The following is a 26,286-nucleotide window of genomic DNA, read 5'->3' as shown; positions in this document are numbered from 1 at the left end:
GGAACAGCCTAATGAGAACAGAATATGGATTGAGAGTAAATCGAAGAAAGGTGAAAGTAATGAGAAGTGGCAGAAATCAGAGCAGCGAGAAACTTAACATCAGGATTGATGGTCATGAAGTAGATGAAGTTAAGGAATTCTGCTACCTACGCGGCAAAATAACCAATTACGGACGAAGCAAGAAGAACATCAAAAGTAGTTTAGCACTGGAATAAAGGACATCCTGGCCAAAAGAAGTCTAGTAGTATGAAACATAGCCCTGAATTTGAGGAAGAAATTTCTGAGAATGTACGTCTGGAATAGAGGATTGTATGGTAGTGAAACATGGACTGTGAGAAAACCGGAACAGAAGAGAATCGAAGCATCTGAAATGTGGTGCTACAGAAGAATCTTGAAAATTAGGTGGACTGATAAGGTAAGGATTGAGGAGGTTCTGCGCAGAATCGAAGAAGAAAGGAATCTGTGGAAAACACTGATAAGGATAGGGACAGGATGATAGGTGATCTGTTAAGACATGAGGGAATGACTTCCACGGTACTAGGGGGAACTGTAGAGGGCAAAACCTGTAGAGGAAGACAGAGATTGGAATACTTCCAGCATCTAATGGAGGATGTAAGTTGCAAGTCCTACTTTGAGATGAAGAGGTTGGCACAGGAAATAACTTTGTGGCGGGCCGCATCAGACCAGTCAGAAGACTGTGACCCCCCCCCCCCCCCTCCCCAAAAAAAGTAAGAGAAATAGGAAGCTGACAAATACAACAGGAAACTTTCGTAGTATAGGTATCTAAAGCTGACAGCTTCACTTCAGGCTATGGAAGAAGTGTCCACAGTCCTTCTCCCTTCTAGAAGTCTGAATAAGGCAATACCCAAACAATATTTCCCGTGTTTATCCTTTTTTCGTACTTCTGCAGACACATGATAGTCCGATCCCGAATCTGTGATAACTGCTGAAAATTATCTTGTAGTTCCCTACCATAAGTTTCACTCCAGTAACATCTAATTTGAACTTGCGTTCTTTGTGTCCTTCCAAATTTCATATTCTTTGTTGTGTTATCTATTTCCGACCTCCGGCTCTCTCTTTCCGTATAACATGTTGGACTGCTTTTTCCCTGCATAAACAGACTAACGTTTGTAAAAACTGCAGCACCGAGAAATATACATGTAAATGGGACGACCTTGCTATGACACCTATTATGCACATTAAAATACACTGCTGGCCATTAAAAGCTGTATGCAGCAAGCAGTAAATTGACATATGCTGCATGACGGGAAATGCAAATGACTAGCATTTGAAGGTAATCGCACCAACTAGATAAGAGTAACGGTATTGGCATTCTGTATGCAAGGAATTATTATGCAGCGTTTTCTCGTTCAGAAACAGTATTTGAATGTAGGTTGTTTGTGAGAAGATCTTGTAGGAAGGACCGTCGTTCATAAACGATGAGGTTTATCACATCCTGATATTGTTTCTTGTGTTCGTCTCGAGACTACGACAGTCAAGCGAATATAGAATCGATGGTTTCAAGAGGGCCATCCTCAACGCTTTGTTGGATCTCACTGGCCCCACGCGACTATAGCCCGAGATGTCGACACGTTTTATGCTCGCCATGAGGGTTTGTACAGTCAGTTCCTCACCTAGTGTCAGGAATTCGCAGAAAGACGAGTACCTGAAGCATCATGGGCAGTCAGCACGGCGACTATTGTTGCGGCTTTCTTTAACGCGACATCAGACAGTGGTGCGCCTAATAAAGGAGTAGCAGCAAGTCGTATTTCCAGCCACGGTTTTTCTTTCAGCATCACGTTGAATGTATCCACATGTGAAGGCTCCGAAAGTGCGAAGTTAGCAGCTAGCGTTCGTCATCGTCACATGGGCCCAGCACCTAGCGGTTTGGTATGACAAGCCATTGGGTACACAACACTACCTCATCTGGTTCCGATAGCCTATAATTTCGACTGCATTCGTTACAAAGGCTGATAGTTGTGCTGTATGATTTACGTCTCCGTGACGTTACATTCCAACAAGATAACGGAAGTCCACATACTGGCAGTGTTGTCCTGACCTAGCTCGAGTCCATGCTACGTCGAGTTCCTCCACTACGCTGGGTCAATGGAGATCTGACACGATGTTAGGAGGTATCTTATGACTTTTGTCACCTGAATGTAAATTGTCAAGCAATCCCTGTGACAAAGAATTTTATCAACGTAATAAAGTGAACTGCTATTTCGTATGTTGTAGTTCCAGTGAGTCACCTTCCCAGAGCAAGTAAAGAGCCCAGAGTTGCAGCTGCACATTTGTGGTTTCGTCTAATCATAATACTGCCAAAAGTAGCAGCTCTGTGTGCCAGATTTTTCACTCTATATACCCCCCAACTCAAATAGAAATTTAATATAAGCTTCTTTTACTACACTGCAAGCCAAAGAAACTGGTACACTTGCCCAATATGGTATATGGTCCCCGCGAGCAAGCAGAAGTGTCGCAACACCACGTGGAATGGATTCGAGTAATGTCTGAAGTAGTGCTGGAGGTAACTGACCCAATGAGTCTGCCGAGCTGTGCATAAATCCGTAAGAGTACGAGGGTGTGGAGGTCTCATCCGAACAGCACGTTGCAAGGCATCCCAGATCTCCTCAATAATGTAGGCGTTTGGAGAGTTTGGTGGCCAGGGGAAGTATTTAAACTCAGAATAGTGTTGCAGGAGTCACTCTGTAGCAATTCTCGACGTGTGGGTTATCGCCTTGTTCTGTTGGTATTGCCCAAGACCGTCGGAGTGCACAATGGATATGAATGGATGCAGGTGATCAAACAGGATAGGTACGTGTCACCTGTCAGAGTCGTGTCTAGACGTATCACGGGTCCCATATCACTCCAACTGCATACGCCCCGTTTCATGAAGTTGTCTTCATACCCGTACACGTTCATCCGCTCGATACAATTTGAAACGTGACTCTCCCGACCAGGCAACGTGTTTCCAGTCATTAACAGTGCAATGTCGGTGTCAACAGGCCCAGGGGAGGCGTAAAAATTTGCGTCATGCAGTCATCAAGGGTACACGACTAGGCCTTCGGCTCCGAAATCCCATACCGATGATTTTTCGTTGCACGGTTCGCACGCTGACACTTGTTGATAGATCAGCACTGAAATTTGCAGCAATTTTGCGGAGAGGTTGCAAATCTGTCATGTTGAACGAGTCTCTTCTTATCGTCGTTGGTCTCGTTCTTGTACGATCTTTTTTCGGACTCCTGATATTTACGGTACACTAATGAAGTAGTTGTACGGGAAAATCCCCCCTTCATCGCTACCTAGGAAATGCTGTGTCTCATCGCTCGTGCGCCAGCTGTAACACCACATTCAAACTCAAATCTTGGTAACTTGCCATTGTAGCAGCAGTAACCGATCTAACAAGTGCGCCAGACACTTGTTTGATAGAGGCGTTGAAGACCGCAGCGCCGTATTCTGCCTGTTTACATAGCTCAGTATTTTAATACCTATACCAGTTTTCTTTGGCGTTTCAGTGCACATTGTATACGCACAATATATAAAATTTTCTTACTTTTTCCTCTTACTGGTTTCGCAATATCAACGACCAGCATTGTACACTACTGGCCATTAAAATTGCTACATCAAGAAGAAATGCAGACGATAAACAGGTATTCATTGGACAAATGTATTTTACTAGAACTGAAGTCTGATTACATTTTCACACAATTTGGGTGCATAGATCCTGAGAAATCAGCACCCAGAACAACCACTTCTGGCCGTAATAACTGCCTTGATACGCCTGGGCATTGAGTCAAACAGAGCTTGGATGGTGTGTACGGGTATAGCTGCCCATGAAGCTTCATCACGATACTACAGTTTATCAAGAGTAGTGACTGGCACATTGTGACGAGCTAGTTGCTCGGCCACCATTGACCAGACGTTTTCAATTGGTGAGAGATCTGAAGAATGTGCTGCCCAGGGCCGCAGTCGAACATTTTCTGTATGTAGAAAGGCCCGTACAGGACCTGCAACATGCGGTCGTGCATTATCCTGCTGAAATGTACGGTTTCGCAGGGATCGAATGAGTGGTAGAGCCACGGGTCGTAACACATCTGAAATCTAACGTCCACTGTTCAAAGTGCCGTCAATGCGAACAAGAGGTGACCGAGGCGTGTAACCAATGGCACCCCACACCATCACGCCGGTGATACGCCAGTGTGATGATCACGAATACACGCTTCCAATGTGCGATCACCGCGATGTCGGCAAACACTAATGCGACTATCATGATGCTGTAAACAGAACCTGGATTCATCCGAAAAAATGACGATTTGCCATTCGTGCACCCAGGTTCGTCGTTGAGTACATCATCCCAGGCGCTGCTGTCTGTGATGCAGAGTCAAGTCTAACCGCAGCCATGGTCTCCAAGCTGATATTCCATGCTGCTGCAAACGTCGTCAAACTATTCGTTCAGATGGTTGTTGTCTTGCAAACATCTCCATCTGCTGACTCAGGGATCGAGACGTGGCTACACGATCACTTACAGGCATGCGGATAAGATGCCTGTTATCTCGACTGCTAGTGATACGAGGCCGTTGGGATCCAGCATGGCGTTTCGTATTACCCTCCTGGACCCACCGATTCGATATTCTGCTAACAGTCATTGGATCTCGACCGACGCGAGCAGCAATGTCGCGACACGATAAACCACAATCGTGATAGGTTACAATCCGACCTTTATCAAAGTCGGTAACGTGATGGTACGCATTTCTCCTCCTTACACGAGGCATCACAACAACGTTTCACCAGGCAACGCCGGTCAACTGCTGTTTGTGTATGAGAAATCGGTTCGAAACTTTCCTCATGTCAGCACGTTGTAGGTTTTGCCGCCGTCGTCAACCTTCTGTGAATGCTCTGAAAAGCTAATCATTTGCGTACCACAGCATCTTGTTCCTTTTGGTTAAATTTCGGGTCTGTAGCACGTCATCTTCGTGGTGTAGCAGTTTTAATAGGCAGTAGTGTATATGTACGACTGATTAGTTGGCACTGGCAAGGCTAAGAGTTCGTTCACGAGAGCTAACTTGTGCTTGCGCGTACGTTAAGGAGGCTTCACAAGAGTGAAGAATGGCCCAGGCCTGAGTAGTGTGTGCACTGGTGAGGTTAAAAATACGCTCGGATCACCGCGTTCGCTGACCTCCGCCAAGAGCGGGCGTGACGGCGCGGCGGTGGTGTGATGCGACGTGATGAGGCGCCGACGACCCCTGTCGGCAGGCTCTGCTCTCCCGGCGCCAGGCGGGCGCCCCTCGCGAAAGCGGCGGCTGCGGCGCCCGGTGGCCTATCAACACGCCGCGCTGTTCCGGGTGCTGACGTACCGCTGTTCCACCGCCCACTCCGACACCGCTAAAAGACAGCACTGGGAATGCGGAAGTTTTGCTCTCCACAAAGTCAGTGCATGGACAAAAATCTATATTCAGTCACTTACACCCATACCTACGGACGTGAGACTTTCAGATCGGTATCAAACGTTGTGTGTCATTACCGTATCAACCAAAAGACCTATTTAGTTCGTGTTGTGCTCAGTCGCCCAGTAGAAAATGAACTACAGCGATTGGGAAAAGTGTATCTGTTAATCAAGGTACGAAGATGGCTGGTAGGTGAATTGGTAGAGCGTCAGATCGTTGTATCGATGGTCCCGAGTTTGAAACCCACAAGTGGTGATTTTTTTAACTGTTTAGCCTTGAAACTGTTATATGGGAGAACATTTTCCTGACATGTAAAAGGACGTTTCGGAGTTGGTAGCAATGTTCTTGACAGTCTGCTTTCACTTCGTTAGTTGAAAGTAGCAAACTTATGGTACTAACAGAGAGAAAGCTGACTGCCGAAAGAACATTACTGCAAACTCTGAAACAACCTTTTGCGTAATGAGATATTCACTCTGCAGCGGAGTGTGCGCTGATATGAAACTTCCTAGCAGATTAAAACTGTATACCGGACCGAGACTCCAACTCGGGACCTTCGCAGGAGAGCTTCTGTAAAGTTTGGAAGGTAGGAGACGAGGTACTGGCAGAAGTAAAGCTGTGGAGACGGGGCGGGGCGGGGCGGTAGCTCAGTTGGTGGAACATTTTCTCGCAAAAGGCAAAGGTCCGGAGTTCGAGTCTCAGTCCGGCACACAGTTTTAATCTGCCAGGAAGTTTCATCCTTTTACATGTCAGAAAAATGTTCTCCCATATAACAATTTCACGCCTAAACAGTGTTATGGGGTTTCGAACTTGGGACCTTAGGTACAACGATCTGAAGCTCTACCAACTCACCTACCAACAATCTGCATAACTCGATGTAACAGGTACGCTTTCCTCATTCTCTGTAGTTCTGGTGTTACTTCCAATTACCGTTTACGAATGTTCCATTGGACGAAAACACACAGCACAAACTGAATCGGTGTTTTGGTTCATACTATAACGACACACAATGTTTGGTACCGATCTGCGTATGTGACATCTAGAGCGTTGAGTGTTAGTGCCTACACTGCCTCTGAAACGGATGATGAGAAACAGAGGGCCGAAAACAGTGATTTCAGTCTCCCGAAACTGTAGAATGCGCTGAATTTCACATTTGTCAGGAGAACCAAAAACATTGTACCTTTTTTTTTCTACGTAACTTATTTGTATCCAAAAGCTTGGCTCTGGCTCTGAGCACTATGGGATTTAACTTCTAAGGTCATCAGTTCCCTGGAACTTAGAACTACTTAAACCTAACTAACCTAAGGACATCACACACATCCATGCCCGACGCAGGATTCGAACCTGCGACCGTAGTGGTTGCGCGGTTCCAGACGGTAGCGCCTAGAACCGCTCGGCCAATCCGGCCGGCTATCCAAAAGCTTGAAGAGGTGCTGCACACCTTACCATTGCAACATATAAAACGACAAATTCGAATAAAAAGACAAATTAGATAGTAAATAATTCATTAAAACTCTTCTAAATACAGTTTTTATTCCAAGTGCCGTTAATACAGAGGCACGACGCTTTATTTGCGATAATACACGTACAGAAACAAGTAATATTCATCATTTGGACTTGTTGCTCTTCTATTCCCACTATTTCGAGTTAAAATTACTGGATATAAGGTCCGCCTGTTATGCAAAGCACTGTTCCTTCATGTGACCCAAAAGTATTTCATCACCTCTGTGCCATCATCAATGGGTTTCCTTTATTAAAATCTGTGAAATGTAAACAAATTTTAAGTGATAACTAACCTACGAAAATTTTTCGTAACAGTAGTTTTTGTTTGTTTTTGTCATTAACGTTTTTTTACATTATAGGCTCATGTAAGACCATTTAAACATTATCATGTACTGTTAGCTGGATTCAGATGGCAACTTACCAGTAGATTATAATGTACAAATGGCCCTACACAAGCGTATAATGTAAAGTTAAGTTAGTGACAGAAACAAACAAAAACTGCTCTTTAGATCTAGTTTTCGTAGGTTGGTTACCACTTAAAATATTACATTATTTTGAAATATCAGGTACGCCAAGATCGCTTGTAAATCTTTTTATTGATTACCGGCTTCGACAGATATGTGCTGTCTTCATCGGGTCTTGTAAGACATTGACAGAAGTTCATGATATTTAAAAATTTGGGCAAGTCACACGGCGATGTAGCGTCGTTTTATAATAACAGGTACCAATGAACATCGGCACGTCAAACATAAAATACGAGAAATGTAAACATAAATCATATTCCTGGCTATGTGTTATTGTGAAACAGTATCACTACGTGACTTGCAAATTCGTAAAGATCATGAACTTCTTTTAATGTGTTACAAAATCCGATCATGAGAACGCCGGTCTGTCAAAACCAGTATTCAATAAAAAATTTTACAAGCGGTCTTGGTATATCTGATATTTCAGAATAATATAACAAATCGCCTGCAGCAGCTGACACTATGTCAGAGGTATATAACAGTTAAAAGGCGTTCAAATTCCGCAGATTTCAATAAAGGAGGGCCATTGATAATGGGAGAGAGATGATGAAATATATTTGGGTTACATGAAAAAACAGTGCTTTGCATAACGGGTGGACCAAATATACAGTAATTTTACGTCAGTAATGTTTTAACAATTAGAAGTGAAGTCAACAAAAACAGTTTCTCATACCTTTTAAATTATTCCAATAGAATAACAGTATTAAATTTAAAAAAAAATCATTCAGTGTTAACTTCTGTTTCTTAGACAACTCTATTCTTGGAATCAGGTGTTGCAAAGCAAAATCCCTCTCCAGATGAGGGAGAAATGACAACATCGCCAATAGGTTTCTCTGTCTTGCAAATTATGAAAATGACTGGTCTTTCAAATGAAGTGCGGTGGGGCATACGTCTTCCATGGTGATTCTTGTTTTTAATACATTGACATTTCTCCAATATTCGATAGGTATTCGCGATGGAGATGTATGGGACACTTTGGTGTTACTGCCGTAACAATAATGTTTCAGCGGCATCTTTAAAATAAAAGACGTGTGTTTTATACATTAAAAGTATGTGGAATGGGTTCATAGCCTTAGTTGAGGGAACTCCCGGGGAAAGAAACGCTCAGGACAAATACCATGCACCTTCTTGTAATGAATATTTGAAACATTTTCTCCGTGATTTGACAGTTGGAAAAAGTCTAAGAAAGTCTAGGGATATGAAGAAGAGTACGAAGAACTCAATAGCACCGATTTGTTTTTGAAAAAATGGCACTTAGAACGTTTTTCATTTCTACTCTTCAGTTGTTGGGACGTCCGCCATACGGCCCGACAACCATAGTGATGTTCTGGGGTCCATAGCGGCACCCTTACAGCACAGCGGTATGGCGACAGCCTCCTACGTCCCATATTGTTGCCCTTCATGGTGATCCATCCTGGGCATACGTTTCAGCAAGACAATGCCTGTCCGCGCGCGAAGAGAGTATCTAATGCTTGTCTTCGTGCATGTCAAACCCTATCTTGGCCAGCAAGGTCGCCGGATCTCTCACCAACTGAGAACTTTTGGCGCAGCTCGGCATTTTGAAGATCCAGTGCTCCAAATGGATAGAATTTGGCACGATATCCTTCAAGGCGACATCCAACCACTGTATCAGTAAATAACAACCCGAATAACTGCTTGTGTAAGGGCCAGAGGTGGAGCAACGCGTTATTGTGGAGAAGCTATTTCTCTTGAATAAATCATCCAACTTTTATGAAATTGGAATCATTTGTTTATCCGCAGATGTGCATCACATCTATCGTTTTCCGTCTCTCTCGGATATTTCCTTTGTGGTGTGTGTATTAGGAGTAACCTTCCCCACTTTCCTGAATTGGCATAAAACTTATCTTTAGGAAAAGCAGATGAAAAGCTGAGACTTACTAGAAGGAAGTGTAATTAATTTACGAAATAGGATGACGTGCGAAACACTTGTCTGACCAATCCTTGAGCATTGGTCACTGTAACACCCCAAAAATAGAACCCATAATGACCACCCTTTTGTTGCAAAAGTAACAGCAAAATTAGTTATCCTGATAGTGACGGCAGCTACTGACGACAAAATTTACGCTCTTGTCAGTTTGATTAACAGGGATGTTATATAAATGCTAATGATTAACATAAAGAAAGGACTGAATGAAAGAATACCATATGATGCAAAGCAGAAACTTTAGATAAAGAATTCAAAAATTATTATTTACGAAGGTTAAACCCCAGACCATAAATCGACCAAAGATAACATTTCTGCTGGAAGAGAGTTGTGGCCACATCGAGCTGTATGTTCGCTGTGACTACAATGTAACTCGGCAATGGAGATGTTCACTTCTCTCTTGTATTCTGCAACAGTAGTACGCATGTAAAGCACTGCAAGATTGTTTTAAAACTGACCTGAAGTTTAAAGTTTTACGATATATCCTGGAAATATTAGTCAGAAATCGGACTAAATTAGGATCATCTTTTCCGTTAGATTTTGATGTATGTGGCAGAAAAGTGAATCTTGTGATCACTGATTTGTGAGGGGACTTAGCCTTCGTGGTACGTAATAGTCACGGACATCAAAGGGCACAGACTGATCGCCGGCATCAACTCGATTATTAGACTTGAGTAGGCCACAACTAAACGCATTCCCGAAGAGATTACAATTTCAACGTATTGTCAGAAGTTATCGTCAAAGTCAGGATTACTGATGTTAACAGACATAATTCCCTAAATGACATATCGGTCTGTGTGCTCGGCGTAGGGACAGACAATAATTACGAAGAATAATAAACCTTAATTCAACTTTAATTCTTCGTGCCACCTACATCATTTCATGGACATTTCAAGTGTATTCGTGAAATTAAGTGATTATTCTGATAATACAAAAGTGCCAAGTGAATTAGTGATAATTTAAATGTGAACAGCAATAACTTTACACCAAAATTACGACGCATTCTGAACATTGTTCAAGGGTATTTTATCTTTGGAGTTACGTCGTGCAGTTGTTGAATACGAGACGCAGCGAAGACTTCACGACGGAATAATAATTAACAACTTAATATCCTCGATAAATTCATAATGTGACCTCGGCTTGGGTGATGGAATGATGATTCAAGATACCATTTGTTAACGTTTCATTAACCAATCTCAAACAGGGCATGAGAACTATAGTCAGCAAATTCACGTAAACTGAAGTGTCTGTCGCGAACACGCAAGGGGCTTTTGGTTATTTCAGATCAATGGAGGCATCGCGTTATCGAGTGGTACAGTCTCTATATTTATGAGTGAAGGAAATCTACAGGCAAGGAACACAATTGCTTTCATTACAAGCAAGGGCGGCGCACACACTCCGACGTGCTGCTCCATAGAGCATACAGTATCTGAAAGAAACCAAACCACGCGAGGAGTTTTTTTTTTCTAATAGTTACAGATTGGCTTTGTCGTGATCGACGGACGCCGTTCCACGTCACTTCGACTGGGACACCCATCACCTTCGAGCCGAGAGTGAACAGCGCCACATCACCACTCTGGAACCATTAGCACTTGGGGTTAATATAAATGGCGGAGAAAATCTAGCAAAGAGTGTCACGTTTCGTCGTGGGATCGTTTAGCAAGAGCGAGCTTTGGGGAGAATATTGGCAAATTCTCCAAGAGAGATGTTGTACGTCCCAAAGTGCTTCTTGGAAGCGGAGCGTACATTCCAAGATGAGTCGGCCAACATACTGCTTCCTCCCACTTACGTCTGGCGAGATAACAACCATTAAAAAAACATTTGCAAATGGAGCATTGAGGTGGCTGGGTGGGGGGGGGGGGGGGAGGAGGGGGTGGCTGGTAATGGTAGCAGAAGAGCCCTCCATCACAAAGGCTAAGGTATGGTATTGATTTAGATGTAGATGATATCCGGCACCAAATGAGAAGGGACCATTCACCAAAAATCCCCATGGTCAGTACAGTATGCGAAATAACACAGGTAACACTGTATACTTTGTTTGATAGTTACCTGTTTTGTGATGAATATAGAAATATGGCTGGAGGCCGGTGATTACAGACTTATGCATGCTAGTCCATTTTTGACGAAAGTTGAGTTTTCAAAATATTCATTTGAGGGAAAACATTACGGAGAAATTAATTACTGAGCATCACATGGCCTGATATTTACTGGAAACTGACGGAAACGAATTTCAATATATCAGATTGGAAGGTGATTCTATTTTGAATCTTTCGAGACAGGTATCACTAATGATCATATTTTTGTAAAGAATGTTCTATGCCATTTTGCGTGGATTCGATCATGTCATCACTCACGTACTGAATGTTTCTCACTTTTTGTTTTGTAATATAATGAGTTCTCAAGATTTATGTTTTTGGTAACCTTTTCAATTTTCAGGTAAACTCTATCGCTCTTAAATTAAAAAAAAATTGTTTAGGCATTATCACAAAATAATTTATTTACGTGATGTGACCATCGTACTAGCAGCTCATTTTTTTTCTCTGTAGGCAGGCGTATGTTGACTAAGAAATTTTAGGTTGATGATCTGGGAAAGTGGGACCTGACTTTCCTCGGCTTGATTTTTTTGTGTAAATTTAATGCAAGGAGAAAAAGAAAACTTTGCGACTCTTTATTAAGATCCTGTTAATTATGACTTTAACCTCGAATTCTTTCTCGTGGAATCACTTATGAAAAATCAGCTAAGCTCTCAAACATTATAAACTGTGAAAAAAAAGAGCTTACGTCTCACATTAGCCCTATCTATTAGAGAGGCTTACAGAAACGCTGCATCCAGTATGTGCACGCATTTCATGTGCGTTAGCCTATTTACGAGCAACGTGCGTCATTTATGAAAACAAACCCAGTAGCAATTTCTGTGAAACTCATTTCATAAACCGGCCTTAACGTGGCGCCAACGCTGAATTTACATCGCTAAGTGTCGTACATAACTGGCCATCATAAATCTGTCAGTCACGGTCTCGGTTAATGAGAACTCGACCCACGGGACTTTTTATTCAAGGGAAGTGAAGCAATGCCAGTAAAACTGTCAAGTTTCAACCTTAATAGCAAAAGAAGCACAGAGAAATACGTTTACAACAGGCAATTATTTGTAATATATGGATAACTCTTTGTAATATTTTTTCGTAGTACTCGCTTTGGAAATAATAGTTATCTGTCGAGAACTGAAACTCACACATTGAATCTGTCAGTGAGTGTAATTCATACAGCCAGAATGAACAGACTTCTTCACACATGCAACATTGAAATTTCACTACTTCTTATTTACATACAATAGGCTCGAAGGCCTTCGTACAGTCAGTGCAGATACAGAAGCAATGTCACCGTTAACGAAGTCATCAAGGAGGCTTAGCTTTACATCCTGTAAAACTAAAAAACTTAACTCCTCCCGCACAGGCCATGAAGGCCCAAAGGTACCGACTGGCCACCGTGTCATACTCAGCCCACAGGCGTCACTGGATGCGGATATGGAGGGCATGTGGTCAGCACACCGCTCTCCCAGCCGTACGTCACTTTCCGAGACCGGAGCCGCTGCTTCTCAGTCAAGTAGCTCCTCAGTTTGCCTCACAAGGGCTGAGTGCACCGCGCTTGCGTTTGATAAACTACTGATGTGTTGCAGTCTGCAGCAGATCACGGCACTCACCATACACCACACAACTGAGTGCAGAACATGGTGAACTCGGGTGAGACGGTGGTGAACTCGGGTGAGAAGGGTGTGAGACTTACCAAGTATTTGGAGGTATATTGTTAGCATTCGCGAATTCAGTACTTCTCTCGAGCGCTGAAGACTCATTCATGACTCAGTCAACAATGTTAGTTACGTATGCAGTTTTCCATCCTTATGGAAAATTCAGGCAGTCAGTGTGTGACCATCCTGTATTCACCTTTTCACAATTCACGCGTAAATTACGCTCTTATCTAATAATCCTACGCTGATCAATCTTTGCCTGGACATTCAGTGCTGTTTCACGCCAACAATTGTTAATTTCCTTATACTCTGCATTTATTGTGTCGAACTGACCCTGTAGTAACTCATTATACATGTGCGTCACTAGGGAATTGCTGTAATAAACATGGATCAATGTAGACCACTGCTTCATTTCGTAGTTAGATAATCACCTGGTTCGTATGTTTTTTAAGGTACAAAACCGATGTCTCACGTTCTCTAGAGCCACCCCTGTATATCGGAAGCTCAACTTTACCCTCACAGTTCGTATGATAATATTATCCATTTCACTTTTGACTTCCTGTCTCTTGACTTGTTGCTAGCCAAATGCAAAGTGGTTCAAATGGCTCTAAGCACTATGCGACTTAACTTCTGAGGTCATCAGTCGCCTAGAACTTAGAACTAATTAAACCCAACTAACCTAAGGACATCACACACATCCATGCCCGAAGCAGGATTCGAACCTGCGACCGTAGCGGTCATGCGGTTCCAGACTGAAGCGCCTAGAACCGCACGACCACACCCGCCGGCTAGCCAAATGCAAAAAGATTTCAAAATGCTAATTATTTTATTTCTGTTTGTTGACCTTCGGAGGCTATAAATCAAATGAAGGGTCACAGGATCGTGAAATAAAGACATGCTCGTCTTATAGACAGTCAACTGATACCAACATGATGATGAGAGTGGCCATCGAGATAGAAAGATAACCTCCAACTTGAACTACGAGGATAATTGTAAAATCTGTCCGCCTACCTCGTCCTTTGTCAAAATAAGCTCTGTAGGTGTCCCTTGACATATAATGACTATCACTGCTTAGGAAGAAACAGAAACTGAACCATTACAAGTAAGAACTTTTTGAAAGTTTGTCCGTGGAAGAAACAGTGATCGATAAAACTATAACAAAATTATTTCAATAAAATCAGTATTGATGGCACTGCAGTATTCTTCACGCCTCTCCAGAGCTGCCTGTTCCACGTCACCGCCTCTTGCCGTCACCAACAAGCAAAATAGCCTGATGAAGATCCTGTAAGAGATCTAAAGGGGTCAACGAATGAAATAAATAACTTATATGTGTTCAAGATTGTATTTGTTGAAATAATTTTATTATTGCAAGTAACTGCTACATGGTACCAGTTCCCTTTCAGATAAATCGGCTTTCGTAGCCGCTAAATTTATACAATACGAGAGCCACATCAACTGTGTCCTCGTCACTTAAAAATCTACATATACTTTGTATGGAGAGGATACTTTTCATACCACATCTTTTGTCCCTCATGTCTTGTTCCATTCACGAATTATGTCTTGAAAAGACTGTAGTTAAGCTTCAGTCCGAATTAGAATCTTTAAAGGTACATGTGGAAGTAACTAATCGGAATCCTGACTTCTCAGAGCGATCTTTTCGGAATTTTAACAATAAACCTCTGTAAAATGCACAACTCTTCTTTAGTAGCGCGTGCCACTGGAATATGATGAATATCTGCTTGACAACTTTGTGCTTATTGAACGAACTTGTGAAGAAATGAAATCATTTCCTTCTAATATTCTCTGTCATCTCTACTAACTCAGGCGTGGTAAGGATCACATACGACAGTACGTACTCAAGATGATGCTTAAGACTGGAAAGTGGAATTTGTGGTTTTATTCTAGAGTTGATGGCCGGCCGTTGTGGCCGAGCGCTTCTAGGCGCTTCAGTCTGGAACCGCGCGACCGCTACGGTCGCAGGTTCGAATCCTGCCTCGCGCATGGATATGTGTGATGTCCTTAGGTTAGTTAGGTTTAAGTAGTTCTAAGTCTAGGGGACAGATGACCTCAGATGTTAAGTCCCATAGTGCTTAGAGCCATTTGAACCTGTGTGACTTTCTTCGTTATTTCTCCACAGTCATTAAAATTTTCTATGTTTCCCACATTATCTGACTTATTCAGCGTAAGTTTTTGCATTCTATTTGTTACATGTGATTCAAATCCGCAGTTTGTGAAGGCATGAATTCCATAAAACTTGTATTTTTGTAGGATGTAACATGATCTACACTATCAAACGTCTTGGACAGGTCACAAAAATACCAACTGACATTATTTTATTATTTAAGGTTAGTGAACCGTACTGTGATGTGTCAAGTAAATTGTTTCTACTAATATTGCGAATACTATTGAGTACATTACTTTTTCGAATATTTTGGAAGAAGTTAGTAAGGTAACTGGATGGTAGGTAATTGACTTTTTTGTCCGTCTTTTATAAAGAGATTTAGGAATGGTATATTTTAATTAGCCTGGAAAAATTTCCTGTACCAGTGATGCATTACATACATCACTAAAGATATTCCTTATTGTTAGAACAACTTTTGAGATTTTTTTAAAAAATTCCTGCACTACTATATGATCTTTTATTATTTAGACTAGAATGAAACACAGCAAAAAATGTTTCTGGTAAAGCTAATTGCAATATATTGATTAAATGAAACAGTGATAATAACAATTAAATAAATCCCAAGAGATTTGTAATTGTTTACTTTTAAACATATTAGTAATCTGCTGGTCCTGTATTTGGGAATAACGTCCAGGCTCTCATCTGCAAGTGGAGTGTATTATCATTTCTTTTTCTGGAATCTACATCTCTTGTGACTTATAAACTAACTACATTTATTAGTACATTGACATCTCCAGCAATAGTAACTTATGATACACGTTAAATTAGTGTTCGTATTGATGTACAAAAGCTCTGTCTCGGCTGCATCGGAGACGGAAATGATGACGATGCTACCGATGGCTATAACAGCTGGAGCACTATAGCATACTGGTGGTCGGAGTGCAGTTGCGGGTGACATGCTACGCACACGTGCAAATGCTACACTGCATGAAAACTGGAATCAGTTCGCAGGAGAGCTTCTGTAAAGTTTGGAAGGTAGGAGACGAGGTACTGGCAGAAGTAAAGCTGTGGGGACGGGGCGTGAGTCGTGCTTCGGTAGTTCAGTTGGTGGAACATTTTCCAGCAAAAGGCAAAGGTCCGGAGTTCGAGTCTCGGTCCAGCACACAGTTTTAATCTGCCAGGAAGTTTCATCCTTTTACATGTCAGAAAAATGTTCTCCCATATAACAATTTCACGCCTAAACAGTGTTATGGGGTTTCGAACTTGGGACCTTAGGTACAACGATCTGACGCTCTACCAACTCACCTACCAACAATCTGCATAACTCGATGTAACAGGTACGCTTTCCTCATTCTCTGTAGTTCTGGTGTTACTTCCAATTACCGTTTACGAATGTCCCATTGGACGAAAACACACAGCACGAACTGAATCGGTGTTTTGGTTCATACTATAACGACACACAATGTTTGGTACCGATCTGCGTATGTGACATCTAGAGCGTTGAGTGTTAGTGACTACACTACCTCTGAAACGGATGATGGGAAACAGAAGGCCGAAAACAGTGATTTCAGTCTCCCGAAACTGTAGAATGCGCTGAATTTCATATTTGTCAGGAGAACCAAAAACATTGTACCTTTTTGTTCCTACGTAACTTATTTGTATCCAAAAGGTTGGCTCTGGCTCTGAGCACTATGGGATTTAACTTCTAAGGTCATCAGTTCCCTATAACTTAGAACTACTTAAACCTAACTAACCTAAGGACATCACACACATCCATGCCCGACGCAGGATTCGAACCTGCGACCGTAGTGGTTGCGTGGTTCCAGACGGTAGCGCCTAGAACCGCTCGGCCACTCCGGCCGGCTATCCAAAAGCTTGAAGAGGTGCTGCACACCTTACCATTGCAACATATAAAAAGACAAATTCGAATAAAAAGACAAATTAGAAAGTAAATAATTCATTAAAACTCTTCTAAATACAGTTTTTATTCCAAGTGCCGTTAATACAGAGGCACGACGCTTTATTTGCGATAATACACGTACAGAAACAAGTAATATTCATCATTTGGTCTTGTTGCTCTTCTATTCCCACTATTTCGAGTTAAAATTACTGGATATAAGGTCCGCCTGTTATGCAAAGCACTGTTCCTTCATGTGACCCAAAAGTATTTCATCACCTCTGCGCCATCATCAATGGGTTTCCTTTATTAAAATCTGTGAAATGTAAACAAATTTTAAGTGATAACTAACCTACGAAAATTTTTCGTAACAGTAGTTTTTGTTTGTTTTTGTCATTAACGTTTTTTTACATTATAGGCTCATGTAAGACCTTTTAAACATTATCATGTACTGTTAGCTGGATTCAGATGGCAAGTTACCAGTAGATTATAATGTACAAATGGCCCTACACAAGCGTATAATGTAAAGTTAAGTTAGTGACAGAAACAAACAAAAACTGCTCTTTAGATCTAGTTTTTGTAGGTTGGTTACCACTTAAAATATTACATTATTTTGAAATATCAGGTACGCCAAGATCGCTTGTAAATCTTTTTATTGATTACCGGTTTCGACAGATATGTGCTGTCTTCATCGGGTCTTGTAAGACATTGACAGAAGTTCATGATATTTAAAAATTTGGGCAAGCCACACGGCGATGTAGCGTCGTTTTATAATAACAGGTACCAATGAACATCAGCACGTCAAACATAAAATACGAGAAATGTAAACATAAATCATATTCCTGGCTATGTTATTGTGAAACAGTATCACTACGTGACTTGCAAATTCGTAAAGATCATGAACTTCTTTTAATGTGTTACAAAATCCGATCATGAGAACGCCGGTCTGTCAAAACCAGTATTCAATAAAAAATTTTACAAGCTGTCTTGGTATATCTGATATTTCAGAATAATATAACAAATCGCCTCCAGCAGCTGACACTATGTCAGAGGTATATAACAGTTAAAAGGCGTTCAAATTCCGCAGATTTCAATAAAGGAGGGCCATTGATAATGGCAGAGAGATGATGAAATATATTTGGGTTACATGAAAAAACAGTGCTTTGCATAACGGGTGGACCAAATATACAGTAATTTTACGTCAGTAATGTTTTCTTAGACAACTCTATTCTTGGAATCAGGTGTTGCAAAGCAAAATCCCTCTCCAGATGAGGGAGAAATGACAACATCGCCAACAGGTTTCTCTGTCTTGCAAATTATGAAAATGACTGGTCTTTCAAATGAAGTGCGGCGGGGCATACGTCTTCCATGGTGATTCTTGTTTTTAATACATTGACATTTCTCCAATATTCGTTAGGTATTCGCGATGGAGAAGTATGGGACACTTTGGTGTTACTGCCGTAACAATAATGTTTCAGCGGCATCTTTAAAATAAAAGACGTGTGTTTTATACATTGAAAGTATGTGGAATGGGTTCATAGCCTTAGTTGAGGGAACTCCTGGGGAAAGAAACGCTCAGGACAAATACCATGCACCTTCTTGTAATGAATATTTGAAACATTTTCTCCGTGACTTGACACTTGGAAAAAGTCTAAGAAAGTCTAGGGATATGAAGAAGAGTACGAAGAACTCAATAGCACCGATTTGTTTTTGAAAAAATGGCACTTAGAACGTTTTTCATTTCTACTCTTCAGTTGTTGGGACGTCCGCCATACGGCCCGACAACCATAGTGATGTTCTGGGGTCCATAGCAGGTCCCGTCTGGTTTTAATACGCGGCACCCTTACAGCACAGCGGTATGGCGACAGCCTCCTACGTCCCGTATTGTTGCCCTTCATGGTGATCCATCCTGGGCATACGTTTCAGCAAGACAACGCCTGTCCGCGCGCGAAGAGAGTATCTAATGCTTGTCTTCGTGCATGTCAAACCCTATCTTGGCCAGCAAGGTCGCCGGATCTCTCACCAACTGAGAACTTTTGGCGCAGCTCGGCATTTTGAAGATCTAGTGCTCCAAATGGATAGAATTTGGCACGATATCCTTCAAGGCGACATCCAACCACTGTATCACTAAATAACAACCCGAATAACTGCTTGTGTAAGGGCCAGAGGTGGAGCAACGCGTTATTGTGGAGAAGCTATTTCTCTTGAATAAATCATCCAACTTTTATGAAATTGGAATCATTTGTTTATCCGCAGATGTGCATCACATCTATCGTTTTCCGTCTCTCTCGGATAATTCCTTTGTGGTGTGTGTATTAGGAGTAACCTTCCCCACTTTCCTGAATTGGCATAAAACTTATCTTTAGGAAAAGCAGATGAAAAGCTGAGACTTACTAGAAGGAAGTGTAATTAATTTACGAAATAGGATGACGTGCGAAACACTTGTCTGACCAATCCTTGAGCATTGGTCACTGTAACACCCCAAAAATAGAACCCATAATGACCACCCTTTTGTTGCAAAAGTAACAGCAAAATTAGTTATCCTGATAGTGACGGCAGCTACTGACGACAAAATTTACGCTCTTGTCAGTTTGATTAACAGGGATGTTATACAAATGCTAATGATTAACATAAAGAAAGGACTGAATGAATGAATACCATATGATGCAAAACAGAAACTTTAGATAAAGAATTCAAAAATTACTATTTACGAAGGTTAAACCCCAGACCATAAATCGATCAAAGATAACATTTCTGCTGGAAGAGAGTTGTGGCCGCATCGAGCTGTATGTTCGCTGTGACTACAATGTAACTCGGCAATGGAGATGTTAACTTCACTTCTCTCTTGTATTCTGCAACAGTAGTACGCATGTAAAGCACTGCTATATTGTTTTAAAACTGACCTGAAGTTTAAAGTTTTACGATATATCCTGGAAATATTAGTCAGAAATCGGACTAAATTAGGATCATCTTTTCCGTTAGATTTTGATGTATGTGGCAGAAAAGTGAATCTTGTGATCACTGATTTGTGATGGGACTTAGCCTTCGTGGTACGTAATAGTCACGAACATCAAAGGGCACAGACTGATCACCGGCATCAACTCGATTATTAGACTTGAGTAGGCCACAACTAAACGCATTCCCGAAGAGATTACAATTTCAACGTATTGTCAGAAGTTATCGTCAAAGTCAAGATTACTGATGTTAACAGACATAATTCCCTAAAAGACATATCGGTCTGTGTGCTCGGCGTAGGGACAGACAATAATTACGAAGAATAATAAACCTTAATTCAACTTTAATTCTTCGTGCCACCTACATCATTTCATGGACATTTCAAGTGTATTCGTGAAATTAAGTGATTATTCTGATAATACAAAAGTGCCAAGTGAGTTAGTGATAATTTAAATGTGAACAGCAATAACTTTACACCAAAATTACGACGCATTCTGAACATTGTTCAAGGGTATTTTATCTTTGGAGTTACGTCGTGCAGTTGTTGAATACGATACGCAGTGACGACTTCACGACGGAATAATAATTAACAACTTAATATCCTCGATAAATTCATAATGTGACCTCGGCTTGGGTGATGGAATGATGATTCAAGATACCATTTGTTAACGTTTGATTAACCATTCTCAAACAGGGCATGAGAACTATAGTCAGCAAATTCACGTAAACTGAAGTGTCTGTCGCGAACACGCAAGGGGCTTTTGGTTATTTCAGATCAATGGAGGCATCGCGTTATCGAGTGGTACAGTCTCTATATTTATGAGTGAAGAAAATCTACAGGCAAGGAACACAATTGCTTTCATTACAAGCAAGGGCGGCGCACATACTCCGACGTGCTGCTCCATAGAGCATACAGTATCTGAAAGAAACCAAACCACGCGAGGAGTTTTTTTTTCTAATAGTTACAGACTGGCTTTGTCGTGATGGACGGACGCCGTTCCACGTCACTTCGACTGGGACACCCATCACCTTCGAGCCGAGAGTGAACAGCGCCACATCACCACTCTGGAACCATTAGCACTTGGGGTTAATATAAATGGCGGAGAAAATCTAGAAAAGAGTGTCACGTTTCGTCATGGGATCGTTTAGCAAGAGCGAGCTTTGGGGAGAATATTGGCAAATTCTCCAAGAGAGCTGTTGTACGTCCCAAAGTGCTTCCTGGAATAGGAGAGTACATTCCAAGAAGAGTCGGCCAACATACTGCTTCCTCCCACTTACGTCTGGCGAGATGACAACCATTAAAAAAACATTTGCAAATGGAGCATTGAGGTGGCTGGGGGGGGGGGGGAGGGGGTGGCTGGTAATGGTAGCAGAAGAGCCCTCCATCACAAAGGCTAAGGTATGGTATTGATTTAGATGTAGATGATATCCGGCTCCAAATGAGAAGGGACCATTCACCAAAAATCCCCATGGTCAGTACAGTATGCGAAATAACACAGGTAACACTGTATACTTTGTTTGATAGTTACCTGTTTTGTGATGAATATAGAAATATGGCTGGAGGCCGGTGATTACAGACTTATGCATGCTAGTCCATTTTTGACGAAAGTTGAGTTTTCAAAATATTCATTTGAGGGAAAACATTACGGAGAAATTAATTACTGAGCATCACATGGCCTGATATTTACTGGAAACTGACGGAAACGAATTTCAATATATCAGATTGGAAGGTGATTCTATTTTGAATCTTTCGAGACAGGTATCACAAATGATCATATTTTTGTAAAGAATGTTCTGTGGCGTTTTGCGTGGATTCGATCATGTCATCACTCACGTACTGAATGTTTCTCACTTTTTGTTTTGTAATATAATGAGTTCTCAAGATTTATGTTTTTGGTAACCTTTTCAATTTTCAGGTAAACTCTATCGCTCTTAAATTAAAAAAAATTTGTTTAGGCATTATCACAAAATAATTTATTTACGTGATGTGATCATCGTACTAGCAGCTCATTTTTTTTTCTCTGTAGGCAGGCGTATGTTGACTAAGAAATTTTAGGTTGATGATCTGGGAAAGAGGGACCTGACTTTCCTCGGCTTGATTTTTTTGTGTAAATTTAATGCAAGGAGAAAAAGAAAACTTTGCGACTCTTTATTAAGATCCTGTTAATTATGACTTTAACCTCGAATTCTTTCTCGTAGAATCACTTATGAAAACTCAGCTATGCTCTCAAAAATTATAAACTGTGAAAAAAAAGAGCTTACGTCTCACATTAGCTCTATCTATTAGAGAGGCTTACAGAAACGCTGCATCCAGTATGTGCACGCATTTCATGTCCGTTAGCCTATTTACGAGCAACGTGCGTCATTTATTAAAACAAACCCAGTAGCAATTTCTGTGAAACTCATTTCATCAACCGGCCTTAACGTGGCGCCAACGCTGAATTTACATCGCTAAGTGTCGTACGTAACTGGCCATCATAAATCTGTCAGTCACGGTGTCGCTTGGGCCTCGTCTTAATGAGAACTCGACCCACGGGACTTTTTATTCAAGGGAAGTGAAGCAATGCCAGTAAAACTGTCAAGTTTCAACCTTAATAGCAAAAGAAGCACAGAGAAATACGTTTACAATAGGCAATTATTTGTAATATATGGATAACTCTTTGTAATATTTTTGCGTAGTACTCGCTTTGGAAATAATAGTTATCTGTCGAGAACTGAAACTCACACATTGAATCTGTCAGTGAGTGTAATTCATACAGCCAGAATGAGCAGACTTCTTCACACATGCAACATTGAAATTTCACTACTTCTTATTTACATACAATAGGCTCGAAGGCCTTCGTACAGTCAGTGCAGATATAGAAGCAATGTCACCGTTTACGAAGTCATCAAGGAGGCTTAGCTTTACATCCTGTAAAACTAAAAAACTTAACTCCTCCCGCACAGGCCATGAAGGCCCAAAGGTACCGACTGGCCACCGTGTCATACTCAGCCCACAGGCGTCACTGGATGCGGATATGGAGGGCATGTGGTCACCACACCGCTCTCCCAGCCGTACGTCACTTTCCGAGACCGGAGCCGCTGCTTCTCAGTCAAGTAGCTCCTCAGTTTGCCTCACAAGGGCTGAGTGCACCGCGCTTGCCAACAGCGCTCGGCAGACCGGATGGTCACCCATCCAAGTGCTAGCCCAGCCCGACAGCGCTTAACTTCGGTGATCTGACGGGAACCGGTGTTACTACTGCGTCAAGGCCGTTGGCTTTTACAGCCTGTGGTTTAAGATAAATATTAGTTTCGTTACTTTCTTCAAATGAAACGGGGAGTATTTTCAATTTATCCAAGATACCTACATTATGACACTAGAAACTTCCTTGAGGTCGCATAGGACCCATCTGTGTCCAAGTGGCATTACATTCGAATAAAAACTAGAATTTCCGAAAGTCTGCACCATCTTTACCGTCAAAACGTATCCGGCTTCTGGGATCAAAGGGGAAGCTCAAATGTATAATAGTAACTTTTTCGAAGGTATTTGTGTATCAGTATTATTGAATTATTTGTTTTGATATGCATCTGTTCATTGCCGGAATGGCACGTCTCATTTAAAATAATTTTATCTGAATTCCATTCCGACTTTACTAAAATAGTTAATGACTGTAAGTAGTAGCGTCAGTGATTGCCAAAGGCAATCCGTCTGCGTTCTGTTAATTCCTTCCTGGTGGCTGTTTCGCATTTAAATTTGTGTATATTTTAGTTGGTTATGTGGCGAGCCATGCTGAGCACAATGGCCAAGAACGGTGATTTTGTATTCTGGACCAACCCACTTCGTCTTTCCGAGGAAATCGCTAGCGGACGAGAACCGCTGACGGCCATTGTCGGTGCAGGCGTCTGAGAGTCGCTTTCATGCTATTCTTCACATAACGCGCCGTGTGTGATGTGGGATCCAGGACTACATTCGCAGAAATCGTATAACGTAGCGTGACAAGCACATGCACTCGTTGAGAGTCTCAGTTTTTACAAGCAGTGCCGCCTGGCCAAAACACGCTTCAAAGAAATCTTGTTTTGCGCTGGCGAGCCGCCTTCCGAGGAAGCTGGCCGAGGAGAAGTCAGATAGATAAAGATCTCGGTATTTCCTGAGAAGCGAGACAGATGCACTGCGAGCAGAGATTCTTCTCGGCTTTGTAATGCGATGAGCCGACTTCCTGCAGCGCGTGGTAGCCGCGTGGTTTTGGACGCCTTGCCACGGACCGCGTGGCTCCCCCTCCCCCCCCCCCCCCCCCCGGACGGAGGTTCGAGTCCTCCCTCTCAGGCATGGGTGTGTGTGTCTGGTCCTTAGCGTAAGTTAGTTAGAGTTAGATTAAGTAGTGCGTAAGCTCAGGGACCCACATGATCTTACCACAAACTTCCAAAATTTCCGACTTCTCAGCACCATTTTTCATGGGGTTAAAAACCCCTTGTTAATAACCTCTTGCCTAAAGTTTAACAGAGATCCTCAATGGCTAATCTAAAAAATAGCAAAATAGTAGAATAGGAGAAGTCAGGGTGCCAGTTTCAGAGAAATGCAATGAGAGCATTGATTGAAGCAGCAAGCATAGCTGAGGTGTGGAGAGTGGTTTAGAATTGTTTAAAATCTGTGTTCTTGGCGTATAAGGATTGGTTAGTGTTCTAAAGTTTTCGTTACGAGGAGAGAAAACGGCTGACAAAAATATGATTGACTAGGACTATGGAGAGCACTTTTTCATTGGCACTTGGGAATTGTGCTGAATTTTAGAGAGATCGGACGAGAACGCACTTCAGCTTGGGACACGGTGGAGGAGACTTAGCCTGGGGAACGTGAAGAGTACACTTGTTCGAGAGATTTCATCTGGAGGTTTGATAAAGTACTGATGTGTTGCAGTCTGCAGCAGATCACGGCACTCACCATACACCACACAACTGAGTGCAGAACATGGTGAACTCGGGTGAGACGGTGGTGAACTCGGGTGAGAAGGGTGTGAGACTTACCAAGTATTTGGAGGTATATTGTTAGCATTCGCGAATTCAGTACTTCTCTCGAGCGCTGAAGACTCATTCATGACTCAGTCAACAATGTTAGTTACGTATGCAGTTTTCCATCCTTATGGAAAATTCAGGCAGTCAGTGTGTGACCATCCTGTAATCACCTTTTCACAATTCACGCGTAAATTACGCTCTTATCTAATAATCCTACGCTGATCAATCTTTGCCTGGACATTCAGTGCTGTTTCACGCCAACAATTGTTAATTTCCTTATACTCTGCATTTATTGTGTCGAACTGACCCTGTAGTAACTCATTATACATGTGCGTCACTAGGGAATTGCTGTAATAAACATGGATCAATGTGGACCACTGCTTCATTTCGTAGTTAGATAATCACCTGGTTCGTATGTTTTTTAAGGTACAAAACCGATGTCTCACGTTCTCTAGAGCCACCCCTGTATATCGGAAGCTCAACTTTACCCTCACAGTTCGTATGATAATATTATCCATTTCACTTTTGACTTCCTGTCTCTTGACTTGTTACTAGCCAAATGCAAAGTGGTTCAAATGGCTCTAAGCACTATGCGACTTAACTTCTGAGGTCATCAGTCGCCTAGAACTTAGAACTAATTAAACTCAACTAACCTAAGGACATCACACACATCCATGCCCGAAGCAGGATTCGAACCTGCGACCGTAGCGGTCATGCGGTTCCAGACTGAAGCGCCTAGAACCGCACGACCACACCGGCCGGCTAGCCAAATGCTAAAAGATTTCAAAATGCTAATTATTTTATTTCTGTTTGTTGACCTTCGGAGGCTATAAATCAAATGAAGGGTCACAGGATCGTGAAATAAAGACATGCTCGTCTTATAGACAGTCAACTGATACCAACATGATGATGAGAGTGGCCATCGAGATAGAAAGATAACCTCCAACTTGAACTACGAGGATAATTGTAAAATCTGTCCGCCTACCTCGTCCTTTGTCAAAATAAGCTCTGTAGGTGTCCCTTGACATATAATGACTATCACTGCTTAGGAAGAAACAGAAACTGAACCATTACAAGTAAGAACTTTTTGAAAGTTTGTCCGCGGAAGAAACAGTGATCGATAAAACTATAACAAAATTATTTCAATAAAATCAGTATTGATGACACTGCA

General features: G+C 41.8%; 1 protein-coding gene and 1 pseudogene across 2 annotated transcripts in view; one reads left to right on the top strand and one right to left on the bottom strand.

Moving 5' to 3' along the window:
- The window catches only part of LOC126267414 (spondin-2-like), a 233,143-nt gene that overhangs the window by 96,643 nt on the left and 110,214 nt on the right, over positions 1–26,286 (top strand). The gene's annotated exons all lie outside the window — the stretch shown is intronic.
- Positions 23,269–23,386, bottom strand: LOC126268321 (5S ribosomal RNA; annotated as a pseudogene).

Source organism: Schistocerca gregaria, chromosome 4, assembly GCF_023897955.1.
Source record: "Schistocerca gregaria isolate iqSchGreg1 chromosome 4, iqSchGreg1.2, whole genome shotgun sequence".
NCBI lineage: Eukaryota > Metazoa > Arthropoda > Insecta > Orthoptera > Acrididae > Schistocerca > Schistocerca gregaria.
This window is presented reverse-complemented; position numbering and strand designations above follow the sequence as displayed.